We start from the raw sequence: 12,876 nt of genomic DNA, 5'->3' as shown, positions 1-12,876 counted from the left end.
CGAGGTGAGTACAAACGAGAGGAACAGGAGGAAGATACGAGCGAGATGGAGAGGTGAACCGCAATGGGAAAGTAACGTATACAAAGACACGGACGGAATGTGGAATAAATGAGAGGGTGGCAAACGGGTGAAGGGGGCGGGGACGGGCCCGCAGGAATATTCTAGACGAGCCTATCGTTACACCACGCCGTCTGCAATCAATATTTCAGGAAAAGGTGGACCGACATGGGCAGGGTCGAAGGGCACAGTGGCGAAGTCCTGAGCCTGGCATTTACAATGAAACGAAGAAAGGATTCATCCCGTCCTTTTTCCACCTTGTCCTCTTCGTCTTCGTCTCATCCTCTTCGTTCTTTCTGGTCCCAACCTTCCGTTCCACCATCCCCTCACCTTCTTCTCGTTGGTGTACACCACGGTGCTGCTTGACTTGCCCGACGTCGAAGTTCACTTTATACCGACATTCAACAAAGCCTCCTGGCCCCTTCGGGGCTTTATTAAAAATTGAGGATGCAATTTGCCTCGCGGGCCTCCGTCGGCGGCCAACGTGCTCTAAATAAGGGAGGAGGATAGGCGAAGGTCTTAGACGCCACGCACGTAAACTCTTTCGTAACTGTAACCTCCGGAGAAAGTTTCGCGCGGATTTTCCGCGAACTCAGGCCTTGATGGAAGCCACCGGATAAAGACAGATTATTTCTAGGCGGCGCAAAACATCGCGTAATCGATGCGTCCGTGACCGAGTACCAACCATATCACGTTGTACGCCGACGGTGCTTAAGCAACAGGTTACGAGATTGGAAGTTTTTGGATCGCGTTGGACGGAGATGGAACGTTGGTCAGAAAATTGATTAACTTCTTGATTTCACGATCTTTTTTGACAGTGAAACATATTGAACATTATTCATCCGCAATCTGTTCAATCGGTGGAATTAATAGATATGAGCAAATGCATGCGATTATATAATTGGGATAGGGCAAGTATTATAATATATGTAGCGGCACATGAGTCAATGGAAGATTTGAATCGGGAGAGACTCACATTATTGTGTCTTGGAATACCAACGTTGTTTTGGTTTGCTAGGTCCAAAGGTAAACGAACTCCAGACAAAATATCATTGACGTTACTCGTAATCGTCAACCGGAGTTATATTCGAACTTTTTATACCAACACCTGTCAATACAAATAGACGAACGTGCTCTCTAGGACAGTTATTGTAGCGACACATATAGTCGAATAGTTAGTCGAATAGCGGTCGAATAGTTGAACAGTAGCATTGAGCGAGCGACGAGTGCGACAAACACACGTTATCTCTGTATTTGTAGTTAAAGTGATTTTAATATAATTGACTACTACAATTTTATCACTCGTCTCTTTATTAAACAAACCAACACGTTTAATATCCATCTCATATATATATATGTAGCGATGATATAAAAAAAACGTTTTAAGCAATTAATATTTTTCTATTATAATAAATTCATTGCTGAACATCGATAGTTGATTAACATACGTAGTTTGGAGCAATGCTCTGCATTTATCGCGTGTTCTAAATGGGAAATCTGCATTGATTCGACTCGTCGAGTAAAATATATAAATGTCATAAAATAATTATCGATTATGTTGATTTCGTAAACAATTGGGCATTACGGCTAAAAGGTAGCGATTCGTATGGACATAATTCCATTTTATACCTGACAAAGATAAAGGATGTACGGTGCGACACGACAGGAACGCCTGAATTGCGAGCCATTGTGCGGCAAGTTATCGCGTGTCATCACGTACGAGTCATCGGTAACCATTCCGGGGAAAGATATCTCTGGGACATCGGGGATAGTCGTCGCGAAACTGGAGTTCACAGCACGTGCCATGGAAACGAACTAATGCACCGGCATTAGATGCACATGCGTCAGACAGCTAGACGATGCTTTTGTCGATCGTCTGAAGTCTAAAGCGATGCTAAGAATAGAGCGACAATCCATTGGTTTAACAGTTTCACAAGTTGTCCAGTGAAATTCCTTTATCGCGTATAGAATATCGATAGCGAAATGTTTATGCGGAATGAGTCAGGATAACTCGAATAGCTCGTGAATGAGACGATACGAGTATAACGAAATTTTTGCATTGAAGAATTTGTGGGTATGAAATTGAAATCTAGTAGAAAAATTCATGTTATTCATACTCGAGTATAATTTGGTGTTACGATACAGCATACCATATTGTGTAAAATTATTCAAAAGATAAGAAGTTTACGTAAATGGTGACAGGGAACGTATCGAGGCATTGCTATCACGAAAAACCATCTGCAGCAATTTTTCTCTGAATAAGTGTAGATCCTATGTATCGTTTCCTGTATTTATTTCGGTTTTGAGAAAAATACAATTGTATTATCTTTTCATTGAGTTCTTCAATTCCAGATAGGTTTTACATTTTTCTATTCGAAGTATAATAACCATGGCCATTAAACCAGTTTATAATAACTGCAATAAATAACGATAATTTAATTTAGTCAAACAAATTATCTACGATAATTAACGCGCAACCCATAAACTGTCGTTACGACTTCACAACAACAGGCGCGAAATTTTCTCGCAAGATTTAAACGTTTCGTTAAACTTGATTACGCTAAGCTCGATACACCTTTCCACAGCTGTAAAATTTATTTTTCAGCGGCGCTCGGAACAGCAAGTCGGCATTAAGCGTTAATCGCGCGGACTGTCTAATAACTCACAGTTGCCGCGGTTCACGGTCATTTTCTGCCTGTCGAAGCGCATAAAATCCGCGCCGGTGTAAAACAAATTTTCCTCTGGACGCGTTACGAAGCCGACTGTTAAGAGGGTGTGCGTTTCTCTTCCGGCTCGCGACGTTCACCGAAATCCCACCCACTGTTTCGCCTCGTTAAATACGGCCGTGTAATTAAAGCCTTTTCATCGCGTATCGCTCATACACACACACGACGATACTCGTGGCTGCAAATGGAAAATTAGCCCGTTTAAGTAATTTTCTATCTTAATATCGTATTTATTCGGTTTCAGGTCAACGAATGATGCGATTCATATCGATTTTGTTGCGATTATACATTGCGAAATGTGGTAGGTCTTGTATCTCTAACGACGCAATGTTATTACATGTTCGTCTGTGCATCGTTAGAAACATAAATCCGATATAAATGAAAGAGACGAATGTTCTATGCAGCTGTGTAATGTCGTTGCGATTTCTAACGACTGATGATACTATAGGATTCGACAGATTTATGTTTTTTAATATTGCGTCACGAGATTGAAAAAGAGACAAATTTGTAAAGGAGTCGTAAGTTGTTGCATAACGGAAGTGTATGAACTTTGGAATGTGAAATAGCAAAATTTCGAAAATTCACGATTTATTGAAATCGCTACTTAAAATTTACTCGACTTTTGGATTGGAATAAAAAGGAAATTTTATATAGGTTCGATACAGACGAATGTTCGACAATTTTATATTTCCTATAGCATACGCAATTATATTGATAAAAATAAATTGTCAGATCACGTAGCATTATTTGTGAAAAATATCGCAACGAAGTTGAATCGGACTTTAATCATATCCGCTGGCCATCTTCGAGTTAACGACGACGACACGCATTAATTACCGTTGCAAACGCGTAAGTCGATGGCAGATTCATAGCAGAATCGTATAAATGTCAGCTGGACATAAATCTTGGGACGCGATCGCGGCCTCGTCCTTGTTTCAGCCTCATTGGCCGAACGCTCTATCTGCATCGGAATTCCCCGCGGCGTTTCTAATTTATGACAAGTCCGCAACGTCCGTGGGGGATCTCCCGGAGAGCTCTGTCTGCGTTCGAGGCCTTCCGGGATAGACGGTCGAATGACGACTCGGTGCCGTCTGTGGGAAACGATACTGGACCTGTTACGAGTTATAAAATCTTCAGATTAGCTTCGTTAGTGGCTTATTAAAAGTTTATATTGTTTATACTTGTTGTTAAATTGTGGTGTAGGTGGGTTATTTGACAGTAGCCTGGATATTTTACTGCTGAAATGTTACATAATTAATTATCCTGTAATATAGTCTAGACGACGTAAATAAGCTAAATTTATTCATTGGATTATTTATCGAACATGAAAGTCTGTCTTTCGAAAACAAAGATACTATTCGCGTCTTTAAGCACGTCAATGAAATATAACATGCTTGAAACGAGGTTTTTAACCCTTCCAGCAAAATGGCTATATTTTAAGCTCGTCCAAGTTAAGTGGATACTTATGTACATTGTTTGAAAAATGCTTTCTGACTCTACAGAATTGTATATTAAATTCAGATCGTACTACCAGGAACAAAATTAATTCAAAAGGTCTGTGTACTTAAATTGCCACTTGCGAATATAATTACATTACTCGTCAAGTTCAATGTAGCTGCGTGGATATATTTGTCATCGCTTTTAGACAGCTGCGATATTAATTATTAGAAACTACACTACAAAAAAAAAAAGAAAAAAAGGACATAGAGAAGAATTATTCTGAGAGATTAAAGTTTAATTCTTTCACATCGAACTATTTTCTTGAGGAATTGGAAAAATATTTTACCTTTTAGGTACACAAGGTTCGAAGCACAGCGAATAACAGACGATAGATGTACGTTAGTTCGAACGTGACGATCGAGAAATATTTTTCACAGGAATTTTCTACGTCCACCTATTGACGCGTGCGTTACGAGTTTAGTCGTATTTTTTCTTTATACATACCGCCGTTTTCGTGCCAATCGCAGTTTTATTCGCGGGGAAAAAGGCACCTCTCTCGCCCGGTCCAACCTGTTACATTTTCAGGAACGTTCGCGGGAGAATCGGCCCGGTCGTGTATAAAAGTTGCATTCCGCAATATACTCTTGTATGCGCTGTATTCGGCTTAATGTCCATGGCTGAAAATGAAACTTCCACGAACGGCAGTTCCATGCTGCCGCCACGGCGGCAATCTTTTCTGTTTTTACACGCTCGCTCGAACATCTCCATTCGAAATACATTTTTAATGCATGATCCCTTAATGGAAACGACGTCGTTCGAATTTAATGCATCTGACGTATACCACTCGCAATCTTCTTAGCATCGATCCTTCCTTCCTAAATTTATGAAAATTCGGATCTATGCCATCTCTAGATAAGAGTACTTCAACGATATAAAAATTAAGAATAATCGCGAAAGAGATAGATTTCGTTATGAACGTTTCGAAATGAAATGTCTTAAAAATACCGAATATTCAATATGTATTTGCCACTTAATGTAATGAACTGTGTTTTCCAGTTCTGTTTATTTTCTCTACTTTCCAATTCCCTATAATATTTTATTTATCCTATCTTCGATAAATAGTTGCGGGAAAAGATAAACAAAGCGTTCAATTACGATATATATCCAAATTGCATGGCTTTGTCTCTTTCAAAATTCTTCTATCATTACGAGATTTCACTTTGTACGATAAAATCTTCGCCACCGGATGTCACTTCGATAACGTCGATCGATCGTAAGCTATCGAAACGCGCAGCTCGACCCTTTCGCAGGCCGACGAATTTTTTCCAGAGGAAACCGGCCGCCTCGCATAAACGTCGACCCATCTGTTAGTAATTTGTAAGATGAGTTGGGTAATTAAAAGTTTGATGCGAGCATTAAACTCGTCGGGTTATAAAACGAGGGGATGCTGACCGGGGCCCAGCTTTCGCTACACACGCCGCGTCGCCTGGAGAAAAAGCTACAAGGGGACAGCGTGGAAACGGCGGAGCCGCAAGAAAGGAAAGAGGAGGAGATTGTTCGGCGAAAGGGTGAAGAAGAGGACGAAAGCTACCTCGATACATGTATCGTTCGTAGGAGGCACGTTGCAGCGGCCATAAAGTGCTTTAAAATGTATAATTTTTTAAATATCTTTATTACGGCCGACGTGTCCCTGGCGGAGGGACGAGGCACAAGCTGGTGGCGGTCGAGTCGCGGTAATTGACCGAGCAAAATCTCGTCGGTGAGACGCGATAAAATGCAGCGTTGTGAAACTTTTAATGGCGGGCCACTCAACGCCGACGACGTGCTACTCGAGGCATCCGTGAAATTTTCGGTCGCACAAAGATCAGAGCGAGGATTTTTATTGTTAGCCCATTTCATCGTCGAGCGTTACGTTCTCGACGCGTTACGTTCGTTATCTCGCGTCTAGCTGACACTCGCGATACTATCATCCCTGGTAATCCTTCGTTTCCATCTTCGTTCCTCTCCTGCTTTGCCAAATCTTTTCGAACGATCGAAAATCCCAGTACACTCGCCCCGCGTCGTTACTTTTAATCTGACTTTGCGCGATTCAATTTCGTAAAGTTGCCCGATTACCATTGAACCGCTTAATTACCAAGGTTTGCTTGCGCGGCCCTTTATCGCTGTAATTTGTCGGTTCGTTTCACGAACGAGACAATCCAGCGGCACGATCGGCGAACTGCCGTTGTGGTTTCCGGATTGCACGCCGGAAATTGACGGTAAGATATCGGGAAAACCCAATGAAAGCCGGTTAATTACGGTTCGTCCTCGTTCGTGTTTCCACGGTATCGTATACGTTGAGCATATACGGTCGAGGCTGGTTCTCGTTTTCGTTTCACCGACTTCTCCCTTTTCACCGTCGATTCTGTTTGTCTCTCTCTCTCTCTTCTTCTTCTTCTTCTTTCTATGTGTGTGCGTGTGAGTTTATCGGCTGTTCGCCGCAGAACGCAAACGTGGAGAATAATACGCGCGCGCGATTGATTTCGCGACTATCGGGGAAACGTCAATCTCTCACATCGCGCAACCGGCCGTGTGTTCGCGTATCGTTTATAAAGTTACTGCTTAGACACGTGGAAAATAACGTTTACGTTTCCCCACGTTGCCAGCCGGATAGTCGATAAAAATATGACAGCCGACCGAAATTACGGTATCCTTTGTCAAATGTCCTATTTCGCTTTATGTCCCGCTCAAATTTTCTGCCGCATAATTTTCATGCAATACTTGTTAAGTATATAAGTATCAACGTATATGGACATCGATTTTTCTGTCTACGTCCATTTGTTTGCCATTCTGACTATCTTTTTATAGATTAACTCTTAAAGGAGTCAAAGTTCACCGTGACACGTCTTTTCTAGATTAAGAATTTAATGCAGCTAAACAAGTGGAATTAAATTTGTATTATTATTAAAAGAGTGGAAAAATATATAATACAGTAGCCAGAAATAATAACATTGGAATTTTTTAAATCCTTTACGGATTAAAGCAATACGTTACGCGAATGTATCGCGTTGTATCGAAAAGTTAATATATTTATGCCCCCTGTAGAGTCCATAAATTCCGTCTGCGTTCAAAAATAATCAAAATCCCCAAGTCCCCATTTGTAACGCAATCTCAAGCGACTAATCGACTTTAACCAAACTTCCGGACAACTCGCTTTAACGATGAATTAACAATCTCCCTTAATTTCGCAAGAAGTTAAAGAGCCGTCGTCCAAGACGATCAAACAGCACTTACCTCGTCGACGAAGTTCCACGATCGCAAGAAATCGAACATCGAATTGGTTGACGGGTCGGAAGGATCGTTTATTTCCTGGGAAGAAACTTCCTCGATGGCATATCATCTGGCGTAAAGTACGGGCCGTCTGATCGAATCCGGGGTCCATAAACCGCGGGACCGTAAAATAAAATCATTCAAACAGCTCCGTCGGTCGGAGGTAGTTATTAGCCCTTAATCCAGCTGTTGCCGTCGTACGGCAGCGACTTTCACATTCTCGTTAATCAAAAGCCGTTACGGGCTGGCCACGGGGCACCGTACGAATTGAACCGTTAAATTCGCGTATAACGCGGCTCTACGGGGCCGGAATATCGGTTTTGCATACGCATCGCCACGCGATCGACCAGATTCGTTATTGCACCTGCGTGTGTACACGTCGTGCTGCGACTTTTTCGCTCGACACCGACTCGTTTTATGTCGACGGGCTCGAAAAACGACCCGTAAATTGCGGAGACGGCGCGCAAGACGATTTTTAACGCGTCCATTCGTTTTTCTCTCGTTTACGAAACGGAATGAAATTTTACGCGCGTTTAGTGTGACTATGGTGAAAGTGTGCTCTGAAATAGAAGGGGCATAAATAGAGATTTTATTGAACCATTTGTACTATTGCTTTCGGTATAGCGTATTTTTGATACAATTGTTTGGATGGTGTTGTTTTTTGCGTAATTCGATACTGCACAAATTATTGGTGATATCGTGAGATCAGTTTTCGAAACTTCGTTATTCTATATTCTTATAGTTTTACGAGCTTTTTGGGAAGTACGTTTCACCGAGTTTGTTGAAAGTATGAAATTAACGTTTGCTGGAGTTTATGTAAATGTAGTATAACGTGAAATTGATAATAGCGTCACAGTTATGATTTTTTATTAGATGCGATCAGTGGTAGAAAAATTTATTGAAAATAATCCACGACACGCGGTAAGAGAGGAAATATTTCGAATCGAAGTAATCCATTTTACAATTACTCGTTGCGCAGAATTATGTACATGGTAATAATTTTAATTGAATATAGACCAACCAAATGATTAATTTGCCTAAACTGTTAGCCCAGTAAAGCTAACATGGTGTATGTAATTCCCAGTAAACGCAACCACAACTAATCATGTTCAAATAGATTAACAGACACAATTAGTTTCTGTTAATCCGCATTACCATCCAATAAACATGCAACTTACTAATCGAAATATCAGATTCAATGGAAAATTCAATTACGCACCACAAAATGTCGTTAGATACACTCAGAACTAGGAAATTTCATCTTGGTGCTCGAATTTGGATGAATATTATCGAGTTTGACAAGATCGAACCGAGTTTCTTGATGTCTGACTAGATCCCACGAGGCAGAACAATCTGCTGTTCCGCGAATCTGCCTATGTTAAGCTATGCGATTGTATTCCCGACAATGTAACTATCCTGCATAGAATTTGAATAGACTGTATAGTAGTTATTACAAGAATCTGTGGAACCGCAACTCGATCTATCAAACTCTTACGTAGCTGAAAATGTTCTATCTGTGACTGTCTACGTCTGACTAATTTTATGACGTTTCCCTAGCACACGTACATGTACCAGATTCTCTAGGCTTAACTCGAACTTGTACGATTTTCGGTCGCAATGTATTTTTAGACGTTTTAATCCCTATCGGAACACGTAGAAGAGAAAATAAAAATTCTTTCCTAAAGATAAACCAACGATCGTTTAACTTTTCATCTTACGACTTAATTTATGATTATGTGTGAAAAGGCAATGGAGATGTGGAAATGATAGGCGATGTAACTGTGGGAAAGGTAAAGAAATGATGCTTCTTTGTATATAAGAAAGGATGTAAATTCCACGTGAAATACCGTGAAGAAAGAATTATAAGTATTGCAATAAATTATTATAAAATATCCATAAACTGAAAGACGGCGTAAGTAGCGAAATTAACCGAGACACAGAACAGACATTTCTTATTTCTATTGGGAAACTGCACTTTTTAAATCTATTTACGTTGTTCACCATTTCAATTTCTCGAACCATCAGTTAACTACGTTTTGAATTTACAAGTAAATGACAAGTTTGATTAATGTTCGTTAACTTTGACTCGTAATACGTGGCCTTAAATTTAAACCATATCCCGTATCACAAATTTTCCACAATATTATAGCGTAGATTAATCAAACTGTGAACCGAAAGGTTTACCAAAACGATCGAGTTCCCATCAAAGTTAATTTTGAAAACTCATCTTCCACCGAAGGTTTGACAGAGCACGGGTGCGTATATCAATTTTCGTTTACACGCGCGTCTCGCAGCCCGCTATACTCTTCATAATGCTTAGACTCCAGCATTCTAACGACGTCGTTAAAACATACTGACACAGATGAATGAGAATGATAGCGGTCCGGCCCCGTGGTGGGAGGGTTTAAAACAATCATTTCCATGTCCCTCGTCGCGGTAGTCGACGGGGCGCTTTGTTTCGTCAACCAGAGCCAATTTGTTCGTTTGTCAGTCGCGGAAGGATCTCGTCGGTTCGAGTCTCGCAGAGACGCCGAGAACGGACGTGTCTGCACCGAGTCGATGAGGGAGAACACACAGAGAAAGAGACAAGAAACGCAGATGGAATATAAAGCGAGAAACAGAGAGAGAGAAACTTTCGTGAGTTTGTGAAAGCGAGCGAGAGAGAGTGAGAGAGGAAGACAGGCGGATGGTCAAAGTCAAAGGAGACCAAGAAAGACATCGTTCAGAGCGAGAAAGAGAGAAGGTGGTGAAGCAGCGAGGGTCTAGAGGCGCTTAGTTGTCGAAGTACAAATTAGATTATGCGCCGTGTCGCTGCGGGGGTGCCCGGTCCCGTTTGTTCGTAGAAAAGTTACAGCCCTGTCTCGTTTCTGACGCCGGTGCTCGTGCGGTTGTCCCTTTTACGAGGCACCAGCCACGAAAGACCCTTTTCTGGTCGGTCTCTCGAGTCCCCTTCAGAGGGAGCCGCTCGCTAGCCCCCGCAGTTCCCGCGGGAAAAAATATTTCAATATTTACTTAAAGGTGTCCGGGAAATGGAATTTTTTTTCAATCGGATTATGGAAATCCCGGGACTCGGACGATTCCACCCGGTTTCCGTGTTTTCTTTGGACACGGCCACGGTGTCGTCAACAATCACATCGATCGCTTTCGATCGACGATTGCTTCGTAACACAGGAAGAATTTATTTTAAGGAGCCATTTCGTACACGGTTGTGTGCTCGATTTTCCAAAATGTCAACGAATCGCATCTTCTAGAGGCACAAATACAGTGGTCTATCGGTAGATCGCGGATTTTTATGTACTTATAGGAAATTTGAAGGTGGAAAATTACAGAGAATTAAATTACGGACGTTGTACAAAGTAGCCAACAAATTGCGTTTTTAGGTCCGTGAATACGATGCTGTCAGCAATCGAAGGTTGTTTCGCGTTTGAAAAAAGATTTATGTGGCATCGTTGACAACTTCAATGGTTGCTTCGCGATTGGAAAAGAATTTATTAAGAAACCTCTTACGTTTGCGGCTGCGCGGTCGCCTTTCTTAGTTGCGAACAAACTTCGTGACTGAAATTCGATCTCATTAACCCGAAGCAGCTGAGCTACCACGGAGTTGGTCCACTGGCGCGATAGTTATAACAGGCGAAGTTGACTTTGGGATGGATACGGTTAAGACAGTAGAGACTGGAAGAATCGGTATAGAGAAGGTTGCTACCAAGGCACGAAATCCTATTACATATTAATATCGGTGTTACGAAGCTATTTTGTAACATCTCTTTTCTTCCGTTTCTATCCCCGTTTTAGTCCTGAATTATTGAGTCTACGAAACGCCACGATGAAACGAAGTTTTATCCGAAAGGTGGGAACGAACGGACAGAAATTCAGCGAATTCCGAGAAGAAAGTTTTTCTGTCTCGCACGTAGTAGAAAAATATCACTTGAGATGTCACTTAAGGTTCGTGACGTCTGCTGTATTATCTATTAAATTTACGAAAGCTTGTCAAAGTAGCCAGCCAACTTACTTCCTACAACTATTTTTAAGGCTATTAATACCGTCACGACTTTCGAATTCTTATATTTCAACCATACTCTCATTTTACCGAACAAAAAGAATCTAAAAAGACTTTCTTCGTATTTCTTCCAAACCGAAGATAACTTTTAACGTTAGAAAATATACTTTGGTGGAAAATGACCGAAAGAACGTGGCAGGATTAAGAAACATTTAATCTATCTATAACTTCCGATCAATCGATACGTTCAGATGATAAAACAATTACAACGGATTATGATCAAGTTGCATACAATTTTCTATTAGAAACGTTTCCATATTTGTTTTACGAGAAAACAAATAACTTTGTTAACAAGAAGGCACACACTTCGATCCAGAGTTCCAAATCGAATTATCAGAATTGTTTTACACGACAAGTTCTCCCATAAACGAGTAGGAAGACAAACAAGGATTCTGTACATATTTTTCTCCCGGAAACATCAGCGTTCCCCGGTGGTTCCCTGTTTATGTTTCTCCAAGTAGCAGCGACGAAGGGGGGTGACAACCCTCGTTCGAGGTTCGAATAAATGCTAACCGCATTATACACGTCATGTAGCATTTTCGTCGCGTCGTTGAAATTATCTAGCCACCCTTGCCTCGATATTACCTCGACGCCATTAGTCCGCATCAGCCATAAGCAATTACCAATCGTTCTGATGGATACCGTAATGTATCATTTGTCATTTAAATTGAATTAGGAGCGGGGAGGGAGAGAGGACGACGCGACGAAAACGATACTTGGGTCGTCTTCTCCGCGGCGCAGCTGCTCGTATAAATTAAGTTTTCGAAATTTCGTGGCTGAACCGTGTATCGATCATTCGTCATCGGCGGGCCGAGTTCATGAATTTTCCGACGGAATTCTAATTTACGGCCAGGAACGGCTCTCTTTGCGTTACTATGAATATTAATCCGGAAACGGCCGATTTGCTCGTGGCGTATTCATTAACTGTATTTAATGACTGCAATTCGTCAACCATTGTTGTTTCGTTTCGTAATGCCGCTTATTTATGGAAACGTTACGACGATCGTTGTTTCACGAATACGCCGCTGTTTTTGATTAACGTAAATAACGAGAATGGAAGCTACGTTTATCACGTATGATTTTGATACCGTTAAAGCGGTATAAGTTGGTATGTGGGTGTGTACCGTTACTGCATTATTCGCTGTAATTGTTTGTACGAAATTGAGGCTGGTTTCATTTCAACTTATAAATAATAGAACAGCATTTGGCGGAAATTTCGCGTTTCATTTTCGAAAAATAATTGCTGGAAGTTGGAAAATAAACCGACAGAAACAGGGTATCAATAAT

Source organism: Bombus vancouverensis, chromosome 1 (genome assembly GCF_051014615.1).
Source record: "Bombus vancouverensis nearcticus chromosome 1, iyBomVanc1_principal, whole genome shotgun sequence".
In the NCBI taxonomy this organism is placed as follows: Eukaryota; Metazoa; Arthropoda; class Insecta; order Hymenoptera; family Apidae; genus Bombus; species Bombus vancouverensis.
Note: the sequence above shows the minus strand (reverse complement) of the source record.